This window comes from Anopheles arabiensis, chromosome 3 (genome assembly GCF_016920715.1).
Source record: "Anopheles arabiensis isolate DONGOLA chromosome 3, AaraD3, whole genome shotgun sequence".
In the NCBI taxonomy this organism is placed as follows: domain Eukaryota; kingdom Metazoa; phylum Arthropoda; class Insecta; order Diptera; family Culicidae; genus Anopheles; species Anopheles arabiensis.
Window position 1 is genome coordinate 25240613 of NC_053518.1, and position 23372 is coordinate 25263984.

Here is a 23372-nt window from a genome sequence, read left to right on the forward strand (position 1 = left end):
GTTGGGGTGGTTCAGTGGCTTTCCACAATCTAACGCTGCTCACTGTTCGGCGACGTTTGCCAGTTGGTTAGACAAATCCCATTTAATACATTTTTGGGTTTTGGTGGTTTGCGGTTGATTTCGATGCCGCGAAAACTGGTGTGCTTTCTAGTGCTACAACCACACCCCAACATACCTTGCGCCCCATTTTGCGCCCATTTGAGATTTTTGATTGCCAGCATATTATTCCAGCTTGAGACGATTCCACAGCACATGAATGAACATGAAATCCAATCTACAATGTACTCTGTACCATGAAGGGGGAGCCCACACGCGCGGAATCTACGTTTCCATCTGCGATTTCTCAAGCCGCTACCATTGAAGGCTTTTCCCTTTGAAACGGTACTGAGGGGGGGGGAAGAAACCACATTTAACGTTATTTCAACGAATTTCTAAACCCGACGTCGGTGCAACATTTCAAAAGGAATGGAGAAGCATTTCGTTTGAGGTTTTATTTTCCCCTATTTTTATTTTGTATACATTACGCTTTATTTCGAGCAGCTTGAGCGGTGTACAGCGGCTAATCTAGAGAGAAAAAAAAGAGCTAAAATCCGTGTTTGTTGGAATTGCGCCAAAAGAAGAAGAAGAGTGGAAAAGAACGCGCTTTACGTTTGACCGTAAGCCATAGGATCGCAAGGATTAAACATTAATTCGCTTGTCCTTACCCCGCGCGGGTGGCGGTTGGTTGCCGCATTGAAGGACTTGACATGAGCGGCAGTTTGAACTATTCGCCTTAATCCCACCATGGGACGCTTCCAGGCGAACCCATCCCCATTTGCCGACTGTCCGACCTGCCTCGCGCAAAGCGTTATTCTACGAGGTACTGGGCTTCTCCATCCGCATTGCGCACACAATAACCGATACGAGCCATATTGTTGTTTTACCACCTTTTTGTGAAGCTGTTTGTTGTTGTTTTCTTCGTCCCCATTGCCCGATTCAGCTTGGCCGGCTCTGGGCTCTGGACCGGGTTGACCATTCAATCCCCGGTTACTAATCCGGTGGCTTAACGGTCTGGAAGGAATCCGATTTTATTGTTTATTTCTTTTTATGGCTTTTAAACGGTGCCGTGCTTTCGCTGTGCGAGTTGATGTAGTTTTTTTTTTGTTGTGTGGCAAAACGTGTACGAATTGTTGGATTTAATGCTGAGGAAAAGTCACAAGTGAGCCGTTGATGCGGCGTGCCGGTTTTGATCATATTGGTTGAGGGTTGGCTAAATTATTTACTACCCCGCAATGGTGGTGCCAGCGGTGCCAATAAAAACAATATGCGTGGAGGTGTAATGGGCGAAGGCTGAAAATAATTGCAATGTAAATACCGCCCTTTGGGAAGGTCGATAGCGTGATTTACAGTAAATATTGTTTGGGTCGTGGAAAAGTGCAATGCGAGAGGTGATGGAATGAGAGAATTTATGGTTTTTTATTGAACAAAATGTTATCAATATACAATAAATGCATTGTGATAGAATCTACGATTTTATACGTTTTCTTTCAAAATTAGATAACAGAAGCTTTTATTTTTGAACCAGCTGATGTTTTAAAATGATTAGCTCTATCATCGTCAATCGCACAATCGCTAGGACGTGAGGGAGCAAAATTAAAACGTTACGATGAAGTGGCACAAAAGTGTCAAAAGTATATTTAAATATTTACCGGCTATTTTTACCCTTTAGTTAAATTTCTTCAAAAGTCCTTTTTCAACGAATGTATTTTCCCGCTAATCAATTTCAACAATCCAGTTACCGAAATACAAAATCCTTATTTCCCGGAAGCACGTTAGTTTTTACCTCCCCCGGCAAATCCGTGCTTCTTTTCCGTATACTTCTGCAAGAGCGCGGGTTAATATTTAATGATCCCTTGAGTCTTGGAGAACAAAATCAGCACAAAAACCTTTGCGCTGTTCTTTGGATTTGCTACTGCTTGGATTATGTTTTTTTTTTGTTTTCTCTCAACAGTTTTATATACCAGGCCACTACGTCGCTCTGTAGAAGCATCGGGAAAGCTACAACAATGGTACAGTAATGCGGGGAAACAGTATCCGATTGTTCCCTCGAGCGCGCACAGTACGGACAGTTTTGTGTTTCGACACTTCAACATGTGAAAGCATTTAAAAAGCAATTTTCCAATTAGTTTAGTTTTGACTGGGCCCGATGTGTGCAGTGTGGCAAGAATACTGTTACTGAATGCTTTGGAAATTAGATCAGGGAAGTGGTAGTTGGGAGGGGTGGTTAAAACCAGTACATAAACGTTCTTAGCAGGTAGGTGTGTTCTTTCGTAGATTTTGGTAGAAACGAAATATTAGCTTCGATGCTAAACGTTCATAGCCGAACCGTACGACGGTAGTGCCGGCAAGTACGAATGCCGGCATTGTTGATTTTCAAGCCTATTTTCGTGCCATGTATTGTACTCTTCCCATACAAGGGATGCAATCGTTTCCAAACCACTCAGAATCAGGTTTGATATGATCAAAGCAAGTACAGACTTGTGCTCACTTACAGATACAGTAGCTGGCTGAATTGAAGGTACTGATGCATTCGATTTATTGCTTTTGTTAATTGATTTCAATATTATATTAAATTGAATAATATGTTACGTTTGGCATACTAAAAAGGACCTTCGGGGACTTTCAAGGGGACTTATTTAAATTTTAAATTTAATCAGCATGATTTTCAATATTCTGAACCTGGATTGGTATTATAGAAATTGAGATATAGGCTGTCAAACACTAAGCCTACTCTAGCATATAGCCAAGCCTCTGATTATGATGACAACCATATCATAGGAGGGCAATGCTAGAACTTAACAAAGAAGAAGAAGAAGAAATTGTATTATGTAGCAAATACACCATTTGACAGCTGTTGAAACACATCTTGGAGGCGGTTAATACAGGATGTTCCAAGCCACTTTCCAATTTACACATAATTATTCACCGCCTCAAAGATGTTTTTCAACAGCTTTCAAATGGTGTATTTGCTTCATAATACAATTTCAGTTTTTACACATAATTTTCAACACATCACAAAGAACTGTCAAACTCAATCTAGCTTCAGCATGTTGAAAATCGTGCTGAATAAATTAAAAATATTATGGTGGAAATGAAACATCAGATTGATGTTGATTAACATCTTGCACGCGGTGAATAATAACGTTTATATTCGAAACTGACTTGGAAAAACCTGTAATTATGTGCACATTCGTAAGTGACTTGGAAAACCCTGTATATCAGGAAAAATAAGCTTTTCCAAGACACGTTCGAATGTAAACAGTCTTTTCATAGCGTGCAAATTATTATGCCACATCACTCTGATATATCATTTCCACCATACTTATTTTTAATCTCTTCAGTATGATTTTCAACACTTCAACGGTCTGATGCCATCGTTTTTTCACCGGGGTTTGAAGCCGGATCTCATCACCCGTTGGGCGTTGAAGTTGTTCATTTTTGATGCTGAAGAAATTAAAAATTATTATGATAGAAATGAAATATCAGAGTGTAGTGGAATATCTTCTTGCACGCGTTGAAAATCAATGTTTAATCATTCGTAAGTAACTTGGAAGATTCTGTAAGAGCACCTTTCAAAATACTAGCTCGCAGTCTGTTTCAATCTTTCGATTGTAGCCCTTTTCTTAAAATGTTTGCCGACTTCTGCTATAAATGTTAAAATAATAAAATTTGAAAATATTCATTTCATTTGCTTCTTTTCTAAATAGAAAATATGTTAAAAAAGTAAAATAAAACAGGCAGTTTATGTTGCTTTTCAATTACCAATAGTAAATCGATGTACAGAAATATCATTGGTCAAACCGATCGATCGAATTTAGTTTTGCTTTGCAGTTCGCTAATGAATTTAGAAATAACTGCATACTAATTGAGTGTAGCATCAATTCAGTGAGCCACTGTGCCTGTGGTTTTGATTTACGTGGTACTAAGACTTTTCCTTCACCGGTAAAAAAACCCACCCCACTCCTGCAACACTAACACTTCTGTCCATTTGACTTCACTTCCCTCTCAGAGTAATAATCGTCGCACATGAATATTTAACTATCTTGCTAAAATGAAAATCTCTTCACCATCCCTTCTACGGCACCATTTCACTGGCACTAGGAGCAAGAAATCCTGTCAGTTAACACAAAACCGTTTCGTCTCAGGAGAAAGTTTTTGTCTTCTGTATGTATGTATTTGTAGAAGATGGTAAAAATGATGGTATAAAGTAAAACAAAAGATTTACAGTATTTTTTTTTTACTTTATAGAACCAACAGCAGCATCTCAATGGAACGAGCAAGCTGCTCTTTCCAGCTTAGTATTTTTTCTGTATGCAGCCGTTCCCGTGTCTGTTGGGAAAGTTTTTCGTTGAACTGACACGGCTGTAGAATGTTCAGAGACCGGGCGGACGACCTGTCCTCCCCGATCCGGTGTAGTGTGCTGCACCGAACGCATCAAACGCTGGGTCACACATTTGCAGTGAATTTTAATGAATTTAAACCATCATCCAACCGACGTGTGAGTGTGTGTGTGTGTGTGGCAGGTGGAGGGAGTGTATCCGTCCGCACGTTGACTTGCAAATGTTCGTACAGGCGAACCGCGAACCGCCTGTGGTCCCTCATTTGGTTTGGAATGAATATTTACGGCGGATGTTCAGGTTTGACTTTGGTGAAAGATATAATGGTGACGCAGCCTTTGCATGTGTTGCTGTGAAATTAAAAAAAAACCAACACCCAAAGGTCGCACCTTGTTTTGGCCTTTTTAGGTTCATGTCAAGCGTGTCGCATATATTGGGAATTTTATGAGCTGCCAACGACCCAAACAAAAAATATTGTAAAAATAGAGTAAGAGTAAGAGTGATCCCCGGCTTACGATTGCGTATGACATCTCTTAACCTAGCTATAGTTTTTTTGTCCGCCCACAAATAAGTCTTTTCAACTTATGGATGTCCTGCACCGGATCCCAACCTCATTCCTAGCACCGAACCCACCGAGTGGTCAGTTAACCTTTCGGAAGTATCTGACAAGGGTTCTGACCTGCTAGATCGGTTCACATACACACACACATATACCTTACCAAAAAGGAGCAGCAAGGAGCAGTGCTAATAAGAACGATCCATGCGATCAACACTGCTCCATGCGGTTTTGTTCAAACGAAACGGCAAATACACGGCATCATAAATTCCCCTTAGAGTCCGGCACGGCACGGCAATGGAAACTTCGCTTCTGTCCCCACCCTATCCGCACTGCAAACACACCCTTCTCTACCGAAACTCTCAATAGATCCGATTTGATAAGTGCTGCCGCCGCTCCCCTCTTTGTTCAGCGTTGCAGCAGGTAGCCCTACACAGCAAAAAAGAAAGAAAGCGAAATCCTTTGTACTTATTCCACACTTTGCACTCTCTTGGTGATGCAGCACTCACTCAATGTCTTGTGCTTGCTCCAATGTGACTGCTTTCCCTATTGCACCAACCGCTCTATCTAGCCTATTTGTTGTTGGGTGCTGTGACGAACGAACCGGCAGAACGAACCAGGTCCCTGCATGCGGATGCGTGGCTAGCAGTCGCATGTGAATGGTTTTGTCACCGAAGATAAATAGCCTCCATTCATTTGCGAGAGACGTTCTTTTGCTATCGCGTACACCATCACCCCGAGGGTCTATATATGTCGGTTAGTCCTGCTGGTCAACGGTAACGGTCGCCCGGGTAAGGGAACCGGGGTCCGGGAACCTGTTGGGGGCTTTTGCTTTGTGCTTTTTGCCTTTTCTTGTCTTCTTATTTTATTTTCTCACTTGCGCTCCGGTGTGAAAGGCGATGAAGTGACCTATAGCAATGCAGACACACACTTCATACCACATGAGTGCATTCGCACACACACACATACACACAACGAGTGGTCTTAAACAAGCTGACCATAACTTGGACGATGCATCCATGCGCTTTAGAAAGCTCTAAATAAGGTTGTCGAATTAAATTGTTCAAACACACAGGGAAGGAAAGGCTTTAAAGTGTAAGTAATTTTATATTTGGAACATTTCAAGCAGCTTAATATCTTACTCATTTAAAGCAGAACATCGAATCAGCCCGTGTAGTGAGTTAGAAGCATTGAGTCTTTTATATTTTATTAAACGCGTGTATGTTGAAGGGTTAATTTCTCAACATCTGTATCCAAGGTATTGGATAGAACTTCAGTAGAATAGTTTCTGGTACTCCAGGTGTGCTAATACACAAGAGCTCCATTTGCTGCATTCATGCCATTCTTACCGTCGTCCAGTTAATGATGTTGTCCGGAATGACCCGTCCTGGTTAACCACCGTCACAGCAACACACTCTCCATTGTCGGAGGTTATTTAGCCCTGTTGCCGGTGCTCTTCTTCTCCATACCTACGTGCAACTGAAGCACACACAGTCTTTAAACGTCCTAAATGATTGCTGGAAATAGATGGTTCCTTTTGCCAGTCCGACGACCACCAGACCGACCAGACCTCCACCGCTTTTTGCCCCGTGGTGACATTTCGTACTTGGAACGCTTTCTCAATTTCTACCTAGTGCTCTTGTGCTTGATTTCATTTTTGTGTGTGTTATTTGTTCGCTTTTGGAATCGCTTCCCTGCAAGAGCAGAAATCTCACACTGGCAAGCTGCTGCCACGGCCACGTGTACGTCAATATTTTGACCTTCACGTGACTCCCGCACTTGCACCGTATTTGTGGCGAATGCGCTGCAATATTGCATTTGCGGCGGAATCCGGTCGCTATCGGAGATTGGATTAATTTTCGATTTTTCCGTACTGCTTCAGCTTCATCGTGGCATGGGGGGATGCCTCCCCCGTCTCGGTCATAGCACTGGCTGGCGGCAAGGCACCATGGACCGTATTTGTTGCAGTGATTTTCTCGAACGAACACACGGAAATGATTTTCTTGATGACGGTACGATGAACGAAACCTGATTGGTTGATTGTGGGCAAAATTTAAAGTGTTTTCGACTGACTGCTGCTTAGGTAAATTGGTCTGCCATCAACGACCCGTACCTGTCGAGTTAGTGTACGTTGAAATGTGGACGGTTGCATGGAATTGAATTATACTGCGCAGTTTTTGGAGAGCTTCAGGTTTGCGGAAGAAGGGTGCCAATCCATTGAATAAGAGCTCATGATAGCTCTTTTATAGGTTTCAATAGAATTAAAATTATCAATAGAATTTTTGGTTTTACTATGAACTTGTGCAGGATTTTGATACAAATAGAACTATAAAAATATTTCCCATCCCATGATCTGTTTACTTTCTCATTCTTCTTATCTGGCACAACAACCGATGACGGTCAAGGTCTGCCTGGTACCACTAGTGGACTTGGTTTTCAGTGACTTACTAATTTCACATAGCAGGATAGATCAGACCTACGTATGTAGAAACAGTTCATTCGGGGTTTGAATCCATGATGGGCATATTGTTAAGTAGTGTGAGTTGACAACTGTACCACGAGACCGGCCAATCTGTTTGCTTACCTCAACTATTTTACTTACTTAAATAAACGTCATACTACATCTACTTAGATATTTATGACGAAAGAGAATATTTTATTGGATTACAAATTAAATTGTTATTTAATAGACCTAATGGGAAAAACAGTTTTTTCTCAGGGTGAGGTTGATGCAACCGTGCAATTCAGCATGGTTCCACTGTAACATAATATCCCTTTTATGATTCGAATGCTATGATTTCTGTATGGGTGCACTGTGCAGGATGCAAATATTCCGATTCTATTAGTAATATCCATTTTTTTATAATTTAAATCGATGTTTACCCACTCTGCATGGTGGGACTTCAGTGCAGCAGTGTTAGCTATGGTCAACCCCTGTACCCGTCACGCTTATCAAGTCAATTTATTAAACTTAATTGGTATTATTTCCTCATTTCCGCATGTACTAGGCAACGAATAAAGTCCTCCTCCACCTTCGCATCGTAACGAGGAAAATGTGGGAAATGAGGATTTGTTCCATAATTTTTTCATTAACTTATTGCCCGAGACGAAGCGAAAGTGCGGTGGTAAAGTGAAGTCGCACGACTATAACTGAATTCACAGAATGCTGTAACATGAGTACATAATAAAGTTCATATCCTGATAGTTGTGATCTATTGCAGTTCTATGGCATATTTATATTGCAAGAGAGTTTTTATTTATTTATTCCCGCTATCCGTACATCGTACTGTTTTACAATTAACTGTTTTTTTTATTATTTTTTACTATATCGTAAAACTTTTTCATCAATTAACTGTTTATCAGAGTCGTAAGCTATCAGTTGTCATGTAACTGTGCATTAGTGATGGGCGGGTCGACCCGAAACTATCGGGTCGGAGCCATCCGTAAGCGACCCGGAGTCGTTCGGGTCGACCCGAAAGGTACAAGTAGGTTCAGTGGTTGCAACGACTCCGGTAGGTGCGAGAAAGCATAAGCGACTCCGACCCGTTGGTGCAACGAGTTCGGGTCGGGTCGGGCCACGGTAGGTTCAGTTTGACCCGAGGGTGCAGCGAGTTCGGGTCGACCCGAAAGATCAGTAGGTGCGAGAAAGCATAAGCGACTCCGACCCGTTGGTGCGGCGAGTTCGGGTCGAACAAACTAAAACACTATGGGACACCCAAAAAAATGGGGAACAGCCAAAAACCCTTGGTAGATTGACCCTTGGTAGGCATTAACTGACAGGTTTAGCAGAGAACGAAGGATTGAATGATTGATCCGATCAAATGATCCGGATCACCTTTATGAATGAACCGGAACTGAGCTGATCTTCAAAAGATCCGTTTTTAACACCACTACTCGAAAGGAAAAATTATAACATAAATTTAACTCAACTTTATAAGAACTTTATAACTTTATAATTGGTCTTATTTGAGATTCGAGACTTATATCTTCCAATGCACTAGTAATATTAATTGAAATATGCATATTCAAATCGCATGTTCACATTTACTCGGGGCCGAATCACATGTTTTCCCTAACAGCACAACCGTGTGAGCCTGTACCATACGTACATTATGTAGATTACATTCAATTATTTCGTTTTATTACCTTTTAACAACATTGCGGCGATGATGATGGGAAATAATCTATCCTCCCAGCTAGTCCTTTCACTTCTCGTTCCTACCTCTAGCTTATTATAAATTTAACCGCATTGCATCAAGTTTCCAACCACTTCCGATACTAACACTGAACCGTATCGGGTGGGATTGCTGCTTTGCCGCCCGTCAAGTCTGTTAGGCGAGTCCGCGCGGGTTGCAATTAATTTTCAATAACATATTTAACATACAATTCCCATCATTCGCGCAATTCCAGCACACGGGTACCCACCGGTACCTACCATTCATCCCTAATCATAGGCACAGACCGTTGTCAGGAGCGTCGAAAACATGGTTCATCCATTTCAATCGATTTCTGTCCCCTTTCTGTTCCACAGCGTCTTCCACTCACTACGGCGTTGTTTGATGCGGACCAGGAAGCAGCCAAGGGACGAAACCCTAACGGAGGTCACCTAATCCAATAATCGTTATTATTGCAAAACACTTTGCGAACGGTTTAATTAGCTCCGGCAATCCAACGCGCCCGGGTAGCGGGCGATAGGGATTCATTAAAATGTGTTGTGCTTAATGTGTTTCTGGCATGCTGCTGGCAAACAGCTTACGCTGCTGGCGTCATTAAAATACGCCAGGCAAAGCATCTCCGTTTTGGGGTTAACGTTTTAGCCTCAGTTGCTGGGAGCGTCAGGTAATCGACAAGCCAGAGGGAGGAGTTCATGGTGGGGGCTATGATGAAGGATAATATAAATTCCAAGTATAACACAGGATGTATAACGAAGGAGGGGGAAAGGCAGCTTTAGAAGCAAGGGTGAAAGTAGGAGCAGAAGCTAAACTTTGAATGAGTCCCGAATGACTTCTTCCCCACAGGAAGAAACACTTTTCAGTGAGAAACGGCCGGAGAGGGTGTAGTCTATTAACACAGTGGCGAAGATGAAATGCTTTCATATTATGCTTCCGCACTCCAATTTGACCGCCTACAGTGTAGGATGTGGATGTAAAGGGCACGAGTGAAATTATGGCCAGAAATATCATTTTGCAATTTGTTAACTCGGATAAAAGTTCTGGTAAACTATAAACCTTCTAAGCTACTTTACATCTAAACTACGATGCACAATGTATGCTATTATTGAATTATTATTGGTAATTGAAAATAATTATTGGTTTTAGCGTAAAATTCTCTCATTGATTAGAGAAAAGAATTACCATTACATATTATATGCAAAACTTCACAAACAATTTCTGTCCTTATCTGTATATAGCCAAGTGTGACGAATTTCCGTCAGCGAGTGAACCGGTTGAGAGCATTCTGCGTTGTGCCGCAATCTCAAAACATCAACCTTCCCGTAGAGAACGTGAAACAGTGGCAGCACTTAGCCGAACGATGAACAAAACAAAGCAATAGTGAAAAAGCATAATCTAGCTTCTGCTACACTTCGTGTGGGAAAACCGGATGGGTGGGAAAGTTTTCGAGATTTTGTTTGCGATAAACTAAAGCTTAGGCGGATGCTCGTGTTGCTGGATGATGCTTTTAACGTTCCACGCGCTCTGTAGCGCTCTAGTGCGTTCTGCACTAAGGCGCACTATGGTTGAGAGCATTGCAAGGAGAGTGGTGAAAGAAATTTTGTCTATCCTATGCCCCCAACACAGGGTATACGGTACGATCGAATGGTAATGTGCCCACTCGAAAAGGAAAGGTGTAGTAGCCGAGAGGAAGTAAAGTCTGCAAAAGGAGTGCGTCAGCTTAAGACAATAAAACGGAATCGGTTCGTTTCTTTCACTCGCTGTGTAGCTGTGTGAGTTTAGTTTGTTTACTTTCGCTAGCCCATGTTTACTATCGGGCAATTTGTGCTATTCTTACATCCCTTCAATACTGGGATGCTTACCCGGTGGAAAGACGAACTCGGACTGTTTTATCTGCTCCTTTGCAAAAAGAAGCAACTTTACCGAGTGCTGTTTAGTGTTTGTAGCTGTTCAGTCTTAATGGGCACTTTGAGTTTTCTTAAAAGCTGCATTTATTAATTTATTCCGATCTACCGAATCATATTAAATAAAATGATTTGCAGTGCAAACTGGGATAGGCTATACCACGCAGATATATGTTACGATGATGCTGTAGATTTATTTACCGAACATTTGAATGCTATATTCAATAGATGAGTCCCTTAACGTACACAACAACGCCACCCTCTATGGTCTACTAAAACTCTTCAATGTGTAAAAGCAGCATTTCGAACATAATACCGCCATAAAACCTGTGTCAATCATGATAGGGCAATAAGATTAAATCGTATTTATCGCTCTTTCAACCGATCCCTGTGCAAAAATCATATATAACGTGTGCAAATATATATGCAAAGAAAGTCAAAGAGATTTTGAGAGTATGCCAAGAGTAGGAAACCTAAAAATCAACTACCAAAGAAAATCAGATATAAAGGTGAAATAGCCAGTTGTGAACACGACAAAGCAAAAACATTCGCATCTCGCTTTCATGACGTTTATGTTAGTCAATCATTTAATGCAACTCAGATTAATGAAGCTTTAAAAAATACTACCCACAATGTTGTCGATGTGCAATGTGCATTATGCAAATTAAAACTGTCATTTTGTCTAGGCCCTGATGGTATTCCATTTGTGGTACTAAAACGTTGTAATAATCTCGTCTCGCAATCTAGTACATCTTTGTCGTCTGTCCTTTGAACAACACACTGTTCCTAGCTTGTGGAAAACATTTTCGCTAATCCGTATATTTAAGAAAGGTGATAAAAGTGAGGCAAATAATTACAGAAGAGCCACTCTCTTTCAGCATGTGCAAAATTGATTGAAATAATTGTACACAATGCATTGATAGGACATTTAAAAACTATATTGCAATTTCACAGCATGGTTTTATGCCAAATCACTCGACATCCACAAATCTAATTGAATTTGTATCGGAATGTACGAGTAACATTAGTCATATCTGATGGATAGGAGTTACTAAGTAAAGTTTGGAAAAGGTAGTTCAGATATCTTTACAAGCACATCTGGAGTTCCTCAGGGTAGCAACCTTGGCCCTTTATTGTTTTTAATATATGTAAATGATGTCTCTTTTGTTTTACCTGTTGGCAGTTACTTAATGTATGCAGATGATGTAAAAATATTTCGTCCAGTTAACACACTCATTTCGACTATAACGAACTGCAACGCGTGAATAAAATGTTTTCAGACTGGTGCAATCGTAATTTTCTTGTCTTTTGCATAGATAAGCTTGCTATTACCTCGTTTACTCGTACCCGACAGCCTATTTATTATAATTATGACATAGATGGACAAACGATTAATCGTGCAGACTCAATTCGCGATCTTGGTATCTTACTAGATCATAAATTAACTTTTACAAAACACATAGAAGACATTGTAAGCAGAGCCAATAGGACCCTGGGTTTAGTACGGAAAATGACGAAAGTGTTCAATGATCCTTTGTGTATCAAAACACTGTTTAACAGTCTAGTCAGATCTATTTTAGAACATGGTTCAATTTTGTTATGTCCACATACTGATCGCTGGATCAAACGCATTGAAAGTGTTAAAAAAATGACTCGTTTCGCGATTAAAGTGTTTTAATGGCCAAATGGTGACACGCTACCCTATAGAACAAGATGCTTATTGTTAGGTGAAGAATTGTTAGAGAAGCGCCGTGAAAAGGCTAAAATAATCTTTATGACCAAACTGCTAAAAGGTGAAATTGACGCACCTCGCTTATTAAGCAAAGTGAACATAAACGTTCCTCGCTCTAGCTCTAGTTTATCGTCCCTTTTGTATGTAGATAGGCATACCACTAATTTTGCGGCAAATGAACCGATATCAGCAATGGCACGCAGTTTTAATCTATTCTATGCAGGAGTTGATTTGCATACATCCATTTCTAGTATTAGTGAAGGTCTGCGCTACATAATTGTATAAGAATTTACGATATTTTGTGGGGCCATCATTGGCGGACAAGAATTATATAAATAAATAAATAAATAAATAAATTCGCCTTTTTAATGTAGTCGTATAAATTAAAAACATAAAATTGAAAAATATGCACAGAAAAGATTATTTTAAGTTAGTTTATAGATTTTATATAATTAGTAGCTATACCAAAAACTGAACAAAGAGCTCTTTATAAAAAGTATTTAATCCTAAACGATACAAACGATCAAGTGAAGATAACGATCGTATTGATCTCTGTGCTATCCTTCTGAGTCTACATCGTGGCCCAGACTTGCTTCTGTAGTATCGAATGCTTGTATGCATGTCTGCTTGTCAGTAATTAATCCTATATCTCTGCAAACGCATCAGATTGATCACGAGATGCCGGCAAGGTGAATATTAGCCTATGTTTAATTTAAGTAGGAAATTAATTATATTCATTTTTTCTATTCCTTATCTTAATCGTAGAAATAGTATATGCAAGCAAGGGGTAAAGCAATCACATGCCAACACAACACACTTTTCAATATTTTATAGTCCGTTTTCGCTTTCAATTTAACATGTTTTCTTTAATGGATGTTCCATAGTTGCCTGATTAAAATTTAAAATGTTATTAGAACAAACGGTAAATAAAATCATTAGACACGCATGTTCAAAATTTGGACGAACTTAAAAAAAGCGAGATAACGCACCATTAAAGAGCAAATATTTATTTATTGACTTAGCAGCTCTTGAACTCGGTCAGTAGTTGATGAAGAAAATTGAAATTTTAGAAAATTTAATCCCTATAAAATCTTAAAAACCATGTAAACATGTATGTCCTGTATGATTCCTTGATACATGGTTGCTTTTTCTTATTATTAGGCTGTGCCTCAATTTATCGTTAAGCCTTGCCTAATTTGTTTCTAAATTGTGGCTCTTTGTAAATCATTTACATACATAAGGGATACATGTCGTCATGAGGAACTTTATTTTTATATGTAGGGACACTTTTTGCACTTAACATGTTCATTAATTTGTCTTAATTAAATAAATGTCTTAAACCAAATGATAACTAAAGAAAACTTGAAATACAAAATAGTTTTCTCTTATAATCAACCTGTATAAGAACTCTAAGATGAATCTGGATTAAAGAACTGGATATAAGTTTTTTTGGCTGTATTGTAAGCAGTTCGTTTATATTGCATAAAAAACATTTTTATTTCTACCTCAAATTATAATTTGTTGTACCTTTGCATCTCAACTTATGTTTTTTAAATGTTACATTGTAAATCTCTTGTTTTCCTTTGTTGCAAGAGAAAATATAAAAATACTCATAACAATCTCTCATGGAGGTTTGAGCATCCACTTTCTATAAACATATTCAAACATTAAATAAATCACGGTCTCCTGCATGACATTAAGTCAATTATTTACCAATCCTGATTTATGTATTGCATTCAACATATTTCCGGAAATACTCATACACCATTTAGAATGAAATAAATAATTCTTTGTCTAAACAGTTGCTTCTTGCGAAATCCTGCTCAAACGGATACAATAAAACGCAAAACCTTTACTAGAGAGCTACATCGAACTTCGTTCACTTTATTTCCCCTGTTTACTATTACGAACCCACCGGGCGGGTAACCCATTCCCGGCCAGCTGGAAGAAACACAGAGTGCAAACTATCCTTTCTTTAGTTGGTGGATGGCGTTATAGTAAGGGGTTTTCGCAAGCTTGTACCACAGGCCATCCTACCGCCGCAAGGAGCGGCAGAAGATGGCGTAGCAATAGGGTAGGAGAATTTCAATAAAGGCTAACATATCTCTCCTGCTCATCTTCCCTTCCTCTATGGTGCTGGTTTGTGGAATTTAGCTTTGCAGCTTGGCACGCTCTAGAATAAAGCTGCTTTAGGTTGACGGATACAAAAATGGAGAAAAGCCGGCAGCTGCAATCATGGCGGGATCGTACCCAACAGTACAAACTTCATTTAAGCTTCGAACCACGAACCCGTCATCCTCCTCCCAACAATGCTCCGGATCGTTGGCTGTCTGCTTTGACCCGTGGTTTGGGACCACAACTCGTTCGCAACCACGCCCCCACCCTCCCGCTCCCTCCTTCCCTTGCATACAGTGTGCACAGTTGGTTCCTTCCGGGGTAAGGTTCAGGTTCACACCATGCTTGATTTTCCATTTCCGCTTGCAAACACACAGAGAAAAACATGTCTATAGTGAATAAAGAAGACGTCTGTGTACATGGTTGTATGTGTGTGTGTGTGTTTGTGCTGGTTGGACATAAATAAACCATCTTTTGCTGCGTCTACCCCGGTCAAGCCGCCAAGGGTCGCCACATAAATAGATGAAAGGCCAGTGCAACAGAGGGTTGCAGAGTCGGGTTTATTTTCTTTCTTGCTTCCGTCGTCCGTCATCTTTGTGATGTGACGTCGCAAGGGCGCAAGGGCGTGGAAAAAGGTGAAAAGGGGAATGGTTGATAAAATAAACATACCCGCCTACTGCTGCCACTACTGTTGCTGCTGCTGCTGCTGCTGCTAGTAGCGTACGGCTCCTTAGTTACCGATACACTGGGCTACACACATAGCGGATACTTTATCCTCAATCCCAAAACGCAGGATAATAAAAGTGGAAAAATAAAAGATACAGATCGCTTCCTTCTTGTGATATGGACGACAGGAGCGAAAAAATAAACCAACAAAATGCGAAGCCATTCTTCAATGTTGCTTCCTGGATGTGTTGAATTTTATTTTTAGTTTTAGAGCATCTTTTGCGTCTTGGTTTTCCTCCTTCCGTGGCATTTATTTGTCCCTTCGAGCAATTGCGTCTGGGGCTGGTAGGTCTGATCCTGCTCTCTTCTCTTGCACAAACAAACTCACACAAACACATTCAAAGAGAAAAATACATAAAAAGAGTCAAAAGGGGTCACTGGCCGTCACGGGAAGATGATCGTCCCACGGTGCATCGTTCAGTAGCACGGAAGGAACGGAAAAGCTCCACCACACCAGATCCAGATTCAAGTGTTCCAAAATAAAAAATGAGGTTAAAGACATGATCCCTGGTGTTGTTTTCTGTGTATTTTTTTCTATACCTCAAACCGAGGATACAGTACTACCCTTCGGTCCGGTATACACATTTGCACATTCCGGCCGAGTCAGCAAATTGAATTCGTGTGAGCAAAAATTATCCTCACATAAACTGTTTTTTGTATATGGCTACACATCCTTTCCCTTCTTGGTCTGTGATTTTCGAGGATACAGGAGATTTGTGTGGATTCGTTCGTTTTTTTGTTCAGTACATGACTCTTCTTGATATTGGAGGTTGGAGCATGCTTCGTGTTACTGAAGTTACAGTCATTTTTCGAACGTATTGAAATTATTATTCAATCCCGTTTTCTCTTCCGTTCGGTAGTGTACCGCTCGCAATGCAGGAAGGAGTCATCAAATATTTAATATACTTCCCCGGAACTGGTCCTTGAGAGGCGCAAAATGCGGAATCTGTTGATGACAAGTTTTATATATTTTTAATTTGATTTTTATTTCAATCAATCACATGATGAAATATAGGCAATTTGGAATGGTTTAATTTATGCACATTTCGGATATTTGTTCTTTAATTTTCATTTGGTTATAAACGACTTAATATTCCAATAAAGGTATATATGTTCCATGTACATGTCGTTTGAAATTTTCTTTGTAGTGTGGCTTTTATTTTTATTTTTTATGAAATTGTAGTTTTTATAATTTTTGTCATATATCATGATAGTAGAATACATTTTGTATGTATTTCGGAACCATGCCACTTGCTGGCTTTGCTTAAATGATCGTATGAAGGGATTTTTCAAAGCCATTTTTCGTTTTAAGCGTTTCATGATCTGATTTCTTTCTAATTTGTAGTTTGTTTCTGTTTGTTAAAGTTTAAAAAATATTCTGTCATGTTTCAGACTGAAAGAGATATCCCAAAATTTTAAATTACACATTATATTTGGCTTTGGAAAAGGAAAACTAGCTTTAATTTTGGCCACTTTTATTCACATCGTAGAACACAAAGATACCGGTCTCGTCGTCAACTCGAACGATATAATAACATGCCCGTCATGGGTTCAAGTCCCGTATGGACCGTGCCGCCATACGTAGGACTAACTATCCTGCTATGGGGGAATCAATTAGTCACTGAAAGCCAAGCCCACAAGGGGGTACAGGCAGGCCTTGACCGACAACGGTTGTTGAGCCAAAAAGAAAAGAAGAAGAACAAAAGATAAAAACACACATACACACTTTATATGGATGATATTTCAATCATCTGACACTAGCTATCGTTTATATGGTGAGTTAGACCGACTTGCTGGAAACAAGATTGCAAGCTGGCATTCCACACCGGCCACGAGCAGACGACGACGTAACGCTACACCGGCCACGAGCAGACAACGGCGACACGCGTAAGAAATGCTACACGTAGACCAGACCGATCGTGAGAACGGACCGATGCAACCAGCAACCAGCGGTCTAGTTAGAACATTAGCTTGATAGGTTTAAGCAGTCGAAGTTTAGAATCAGTCAGATATAGTTCTGGTTTAGCATTAGTCAGGAGTAATCCTGTTGGTATAAATAACAATCTTTTTTTTAATGGCCAACCGGTCAAGATGAAGATTAACTGGCGCCCGAAAAGGGACCCGATATTGTGAAGTTTTTATAAAATTGTTTATTGCAACAGGACAGTTTGTTAAAAACGAGTGTTACCTATCGCCCCGCAAAAAAGTAACATTTTTCAGTGGAAGCAGTCAGTGGCGGATTAAGGGTATCGGGGCCCTAGGCGGAAAGACGAGTTGAGGTCCTGAAGGTCCTGGTAATGGAAAATGGGGGGTAAGCGGCAGTAAACTTGAGATGCCGTCGAGGGCCCTTATGATCATCAGTCACAGGCTCTAAAATTTTTGCTGACGGGGGTGCTAATGATTGGCCAGCCTCGGGGCCCCAACGGCCATACTTCCGGGGTCCCTTGTCGCTAGTACTCTGTACTCTGTAGTACTCTGGCATACTATAGAAAGGCGATCTAAGGGGCTAAATCGGCGGGGCCCCAGGCGACCGCCTAGTCCGCCTACCGTTAGATCCGCCACTGGAAGCAGTTCGTGTGATACCGTAGTATCAACAAGTGGTTAAAAGCTCATCTTGTTGAAAAAGGAACCATTATCTACGAATCGAGAAGTACCGCAACATTATCGGGTCAACACCACGACTGAATGACTTCCACCGTAAGAGGACAGGAGCAGCAGTTGAAGTTTAGAATCAGTCAGATATAGTTCAGCTTTAGCATTAGTCAGCAGTAATCCTGTTGGTATAAATAAAAATCTTTTTTTATCGCCAACCGGTCAAGATAAAAATTAACTGGTGGGTATTCAAAATCAAAAACTATTTCTGGAATCACATCGGGACCTGGTTGCTCTTTCTGCTTTGCGATGCATTTATCAAATTCCTAGAATTATAAAATGTAACAAAAATTGTGCAATTTACTTCTTCTATATCCTTTCCACGTCAATTAGAAAAGAGCATTAAAGACATATATTTTGGCTGCGATAGTAACAGGGGTAAATTAATATAGTAGGAAGAGCGGCCGAATTCGAAATGTACAATTTTGAATACCCAAGATTTCCAAGCAATATGATATACAATGTGCACAAGGTTTAATAAATGTTTCTTCTTCTTTTTGGCTCAACAACCGTTGTCGGTCAAGGCTTGCCTGTATCACTACTTGTGGGCTTGGCTTTAAGTGACTTATTGATCCCCCCATAGCAGGATAGTTAGTCCTACGTATGGCGGCACGCTCCATTTGGGGCTTGAACTCATGGCGGGCATATTGTTAAGTCGTACGAGTTGACGACTGTACTATGAGACCGACTAATAAATTACCTGATACAATTAGCATAGTTTATTAACTTTGCACGATACTTCGTATATTTGATAAAGATAGTTTCAAAATCAGGAAGATAAAGAGGAAACTTATCTTTCTTAATTTCCGCATAGAATAGAGGCGTTGGAATTCTGCTGTAATCACCCTCCTTCGACTATATATCTATAGATAAATATATATTGAAATCTATAGACAATTGCACCTAGCGCAAGCGGCAAGGACTGCTTATTAGGTGAATATGAGGTCCACAAATATCAAATCATTACTTACGACCATTTGACTTCAGCCAGAGGCCAATTCTTCGCGTGGCCTGCTGGAAAAGCTTTTTTACGCAATAATGACCAAAACTTCATAAAGAGATATACTACATTCAAAAGCAACAATCCTGGCAAATGCCCACTGTACATTGGATAATATTAATAAATAACGCATAAACAAATCAAATAAACAAATAAATAAGTAAATTAAACATATAAAAAAATCAATGTAGAACCGTTTATCACAGGTCGTTGGGTGTATTTAATTTCCTTAGTTGCAATGAATAAGGATATCAAAATAAGTAAATATTAATCATAGTAAAAAATAGTAAGATTATAAAAATATGTAAAATTTCACGTATTTAATGTACTAACATTCAGACAGAAAAACGGTATTGAATGTGTTCTTCTACGTTTTATTTATTGTATTGGTTTTACATTTTTAGCCTATTGCTACGACTTAGTCATCCCCGTTTAAATACTACTCGAAGTACAACCTACAATGGTCACAGCCAAAATCGGAAAGCAAACTTTTATCGTCCTAAACACCATTGTTCTGCTCCATTGGCACCAAACTTTGCGGTATACCGTGGTACTGTAAAATACTCAAAAATAATTTCAATCAAAACTTCCTTCCTTCATTCCTTTTCTTTCCTTTTTTTCATATCCCCCTTTTTCTCTTACTCTCAACTCTCTTTGTACGTCATACCACCAAAACTTTTTAAACTTTTTGATCTGAAACAGCAAACCAACAAAAAACAAAAAGGCTTCGTAACCTTCGAAAGAAACATCGCGGGGGAAGGGGTGAATAAATTTTATAAAAATGCCTCAAGATTAAAACCACAACTTTTCACTGTTCAGTGAGCTGTTTGCGCGAGTTAAGACTACTTGGAAGCATTTTCTTTTCGGCTTAAGCAAAGCAGTGTTTGAAGAATGTGGTGAACCTGTCTCAATAGATGCTAGTGGTTTAATTGGTAGTAAGAGAAAAGTTTGATATTTTGAGAAAAGATCAAACAGTTAAATTCGTTTTAGTCTTTTTGTTGGGTACGATTATGATTTTCCAAAGACTACTCACGTACAAACTGATTTTCATTTTAAACTGATGTAAATTGATGAACATATTTATAGCTATTTAAATTAATATTAAATTTCTGGTTCTTCCTATCATTATCATGTGTGTGCGACAAGCGTAGTCGATCTAGGACTGCCTCTGTGACTAATGTGGTCCACTTAAGCCATCCATACGCGAGATACTAACTGGGGAGGAGCACGTTTTTAAGCATTAAATTTGACAGATCTAGCATGGGATTGGCCCATCATTTGTAGCTTAAAAGTACAACACAACAAGAACCTTTTTCAAAACCTTTTGTTACAAACATCGAACTAAACATTGTCTGCTATCTTACTGTACAGCACACAATGGAGGCGCCCGGTGGCTGGTATAAAGCAAACAATACCGATACCTCACCGATACCGATACCACGGACACAGTGCCACGTTTGCATTCCCTCTGCACCACCTTCCATTTACCCACTTCATGTCACACATACAGCACCAGATGCGAAAAGGTGGACGTTAAAGTGTAAGCTACACCACCTACCCCCCTTGCAAGCATCCTACCCCTAGCCAGCACGACAACTTTGACCCACTTGACCGCTTGCTGCACTTGGTGGTGTGGAATGAAATTGAATTAAACTTTCCACCTCCAACCCGCTTCCGTTTGGTATTCCCCTTCCGAGAGAAGGCCGCTGGTACCCTTGCAACCGAGAGTCGATATCTCTGCAGCGTCCGGCTGGTGCACAGTACAGTGCAGCAAGTTTATCATGCATTTTTCCAATTCCCTGAGCCCTGAGTAGTACGCAGGAACACAGGAACGGAACGGACCCCTCGACTGCCATCCCCGAAATGCGATGAGGCTACATCGTATTGATATTGCTTTAATTGCACTAAAAGCAACCGGGCACGTCAAGGCTAAAGTTGAGTGGTCCCCAGCGCACTGGTCGGGTTTTCCATTTTGTTGTTGTGCGAGTTGTACGATCCCGTAAAACAAATCACTATTGCATAAGCTGCAGGCGCTTACTGAGTGGATGGTTGTAGCAAGCTTTTGAGTTGGTGTGAAAACTATTGCAACTTTGGCAAGCAGAAACTGAGGCGGATGGTATGAATGCAAAACAACACAGCTTACAAATAAAATCAGGATGCATTACAAAGAAAGCTAGCTGTATTACGGTACACAAAAAAAACAACAAAATAAAAAACAAAAAATGGGAATTGAGCTTCCCCGGAGGAGGGATAAAATTTATTCTCGCTAAAACAATGATCCATCATCACTGTTAAGAATGCACAAAAAAGTATCAAATTTCATTAGCAAACCCAACTTCCCATCGCTTCCACCGACCGAAGGGTGATAATGGTTATGGTTTTCTATCCACGCTTTATGCTTTTTCATTTCGGACATTTCGTGCTGTTTTACAGATGTGTTTCATTTCACACCACTACACAATAATAAACAAGCTGCTGCAACGATGGTGTGACGATGGGGTGGAGTTTAGTATTCAAGATTTTGCTCCATTAATCGTGCAGAACAGCACACAACACACCGCCACGTTCTCGCGTGGAAGGGCAGAACCGTGAAAGAAAAGTACAAAAGATAGAGATACAAAAAAACAAGAGAAACAAAGACTATCTCCGTGTTTTTTCTTCTCCCCTTACGTGGCGTAAACATTGTTCGCGCAACAAAGTTACGCGTAAAGCATACCGTAAAACATAAGGAAGGGGCACGAGTTGAATGAAATATTCATATTCTTAAGCAAGTGCATTGCCCACGCTGTTTTCTTGTTCTCAAACCACCCACCTCACCCGTTCTGCTGCACCCTGGAGGAATACAGCGAGAGAAGCAAGCAAAGGGGTGTGGACGATAGTTACGGTTATGCTTTTTAACATGACTACCAGCACAACAGCAAATCGCACAGCATGGGCTGTGTACCTTTAGCTACATCAATCTCGTCTCGCGAAACGAAACGAATTTTCATTTTCCACCGCCTGCTTCGAGTAAACAGCACCGCACGTGAGCGAACCGTACCGGCAGCGGTAGGGCGTGTTGAAAGTCGCGCCATTTTCCCAACGCTTTTCCTCGTAAAATCATTCCCATGATGGGAGTGGAGGATTCGCACTACCCCTTCACATACTGCCCGGCGCCACAAAGTTCACCGTGATTAAGATAAATGAATTTACATGCAAATGATGATGATTATTCCGCGTGACATCGGTATTGGTAGCTTTGCTTTTCGATGCAATCGCTCCCCGTGTGCTCGGGGTTTGTGTTGGCGGATTGCTTGGTGAAGGCGATTGCTGCAACGGTGTTTAGTAACGAGCGGCGGTTTGCAGAATAGGGCTAAATGTATTCGGCTTCGCAAACCAAAATGGAACCCACTCGCACGTTGGGGGAAGCGAAATTGCATAAAATTATAATCTAACCACCATATGAGCAGTGTGTAGGTGTAGATCTACCGGCCCGTCGTGCGAGTTTGTACCTGGGCTGATTCCCATTTTCCCGCTTTACTCATTCGCAGCGTACCAGTCCGTGCACATAACGAACCTAAACGTACCGAAGACGTACGTCCTCGATCGGAGCACTTACGATGCGGTCGGATCGAGCACACCCTCGTCGGTGGTACAGTATGGTGGTGGGGAAGATGACGATGTTACCACCGGTCTGCCGATGACATCCACCACCGTGCAACAGCTACCCGCCAGCGTGTCTACAGTGCCGAGCGAACTGAACTTCACAACCGACGCCGGCCTGAAGCCACTCATCATGGACTGTCAGTATGAGATTAAGGCGCGCGAGTGCGGCTTCGTGCTCAAGTGGTACTTCAACAAGAAGCTCATCTACCAGTGGATACCGTCCCGGACACCGGTCGGAATGGTAAGGCGTAATGGGGCAGTACAAGCACAAGCCACATACATTCCCACCGTGACTCTGTCGTTGTAGAAGCAGCGGGCTTTGCTCTTCATTAACGTCTTCGATCGTAAAATGGCATTCCGTGAGGTGTGCAGTACAGTGTGATGCGCGAGATGATGGTACCGGGTGTGCAAATTTGGATGTATTATTTCTTCGAAATCTTACCGTCATCAATCTTCAGGAGACAGTAACAGTTAAAAATTCACGTGAATGTGAA

The 23372-nt window shown here is 40.8% G+C and overlaps 1 pseudogene; it reads left to right on the forward strand.

Moving 5' to 3' along the window:
* LOC120905232 overlaps positions 1–23372 on the forward strand; it is a 29144-nt pseudogene that overhangs the window by 309 nt on the left and 5463 nt on the right.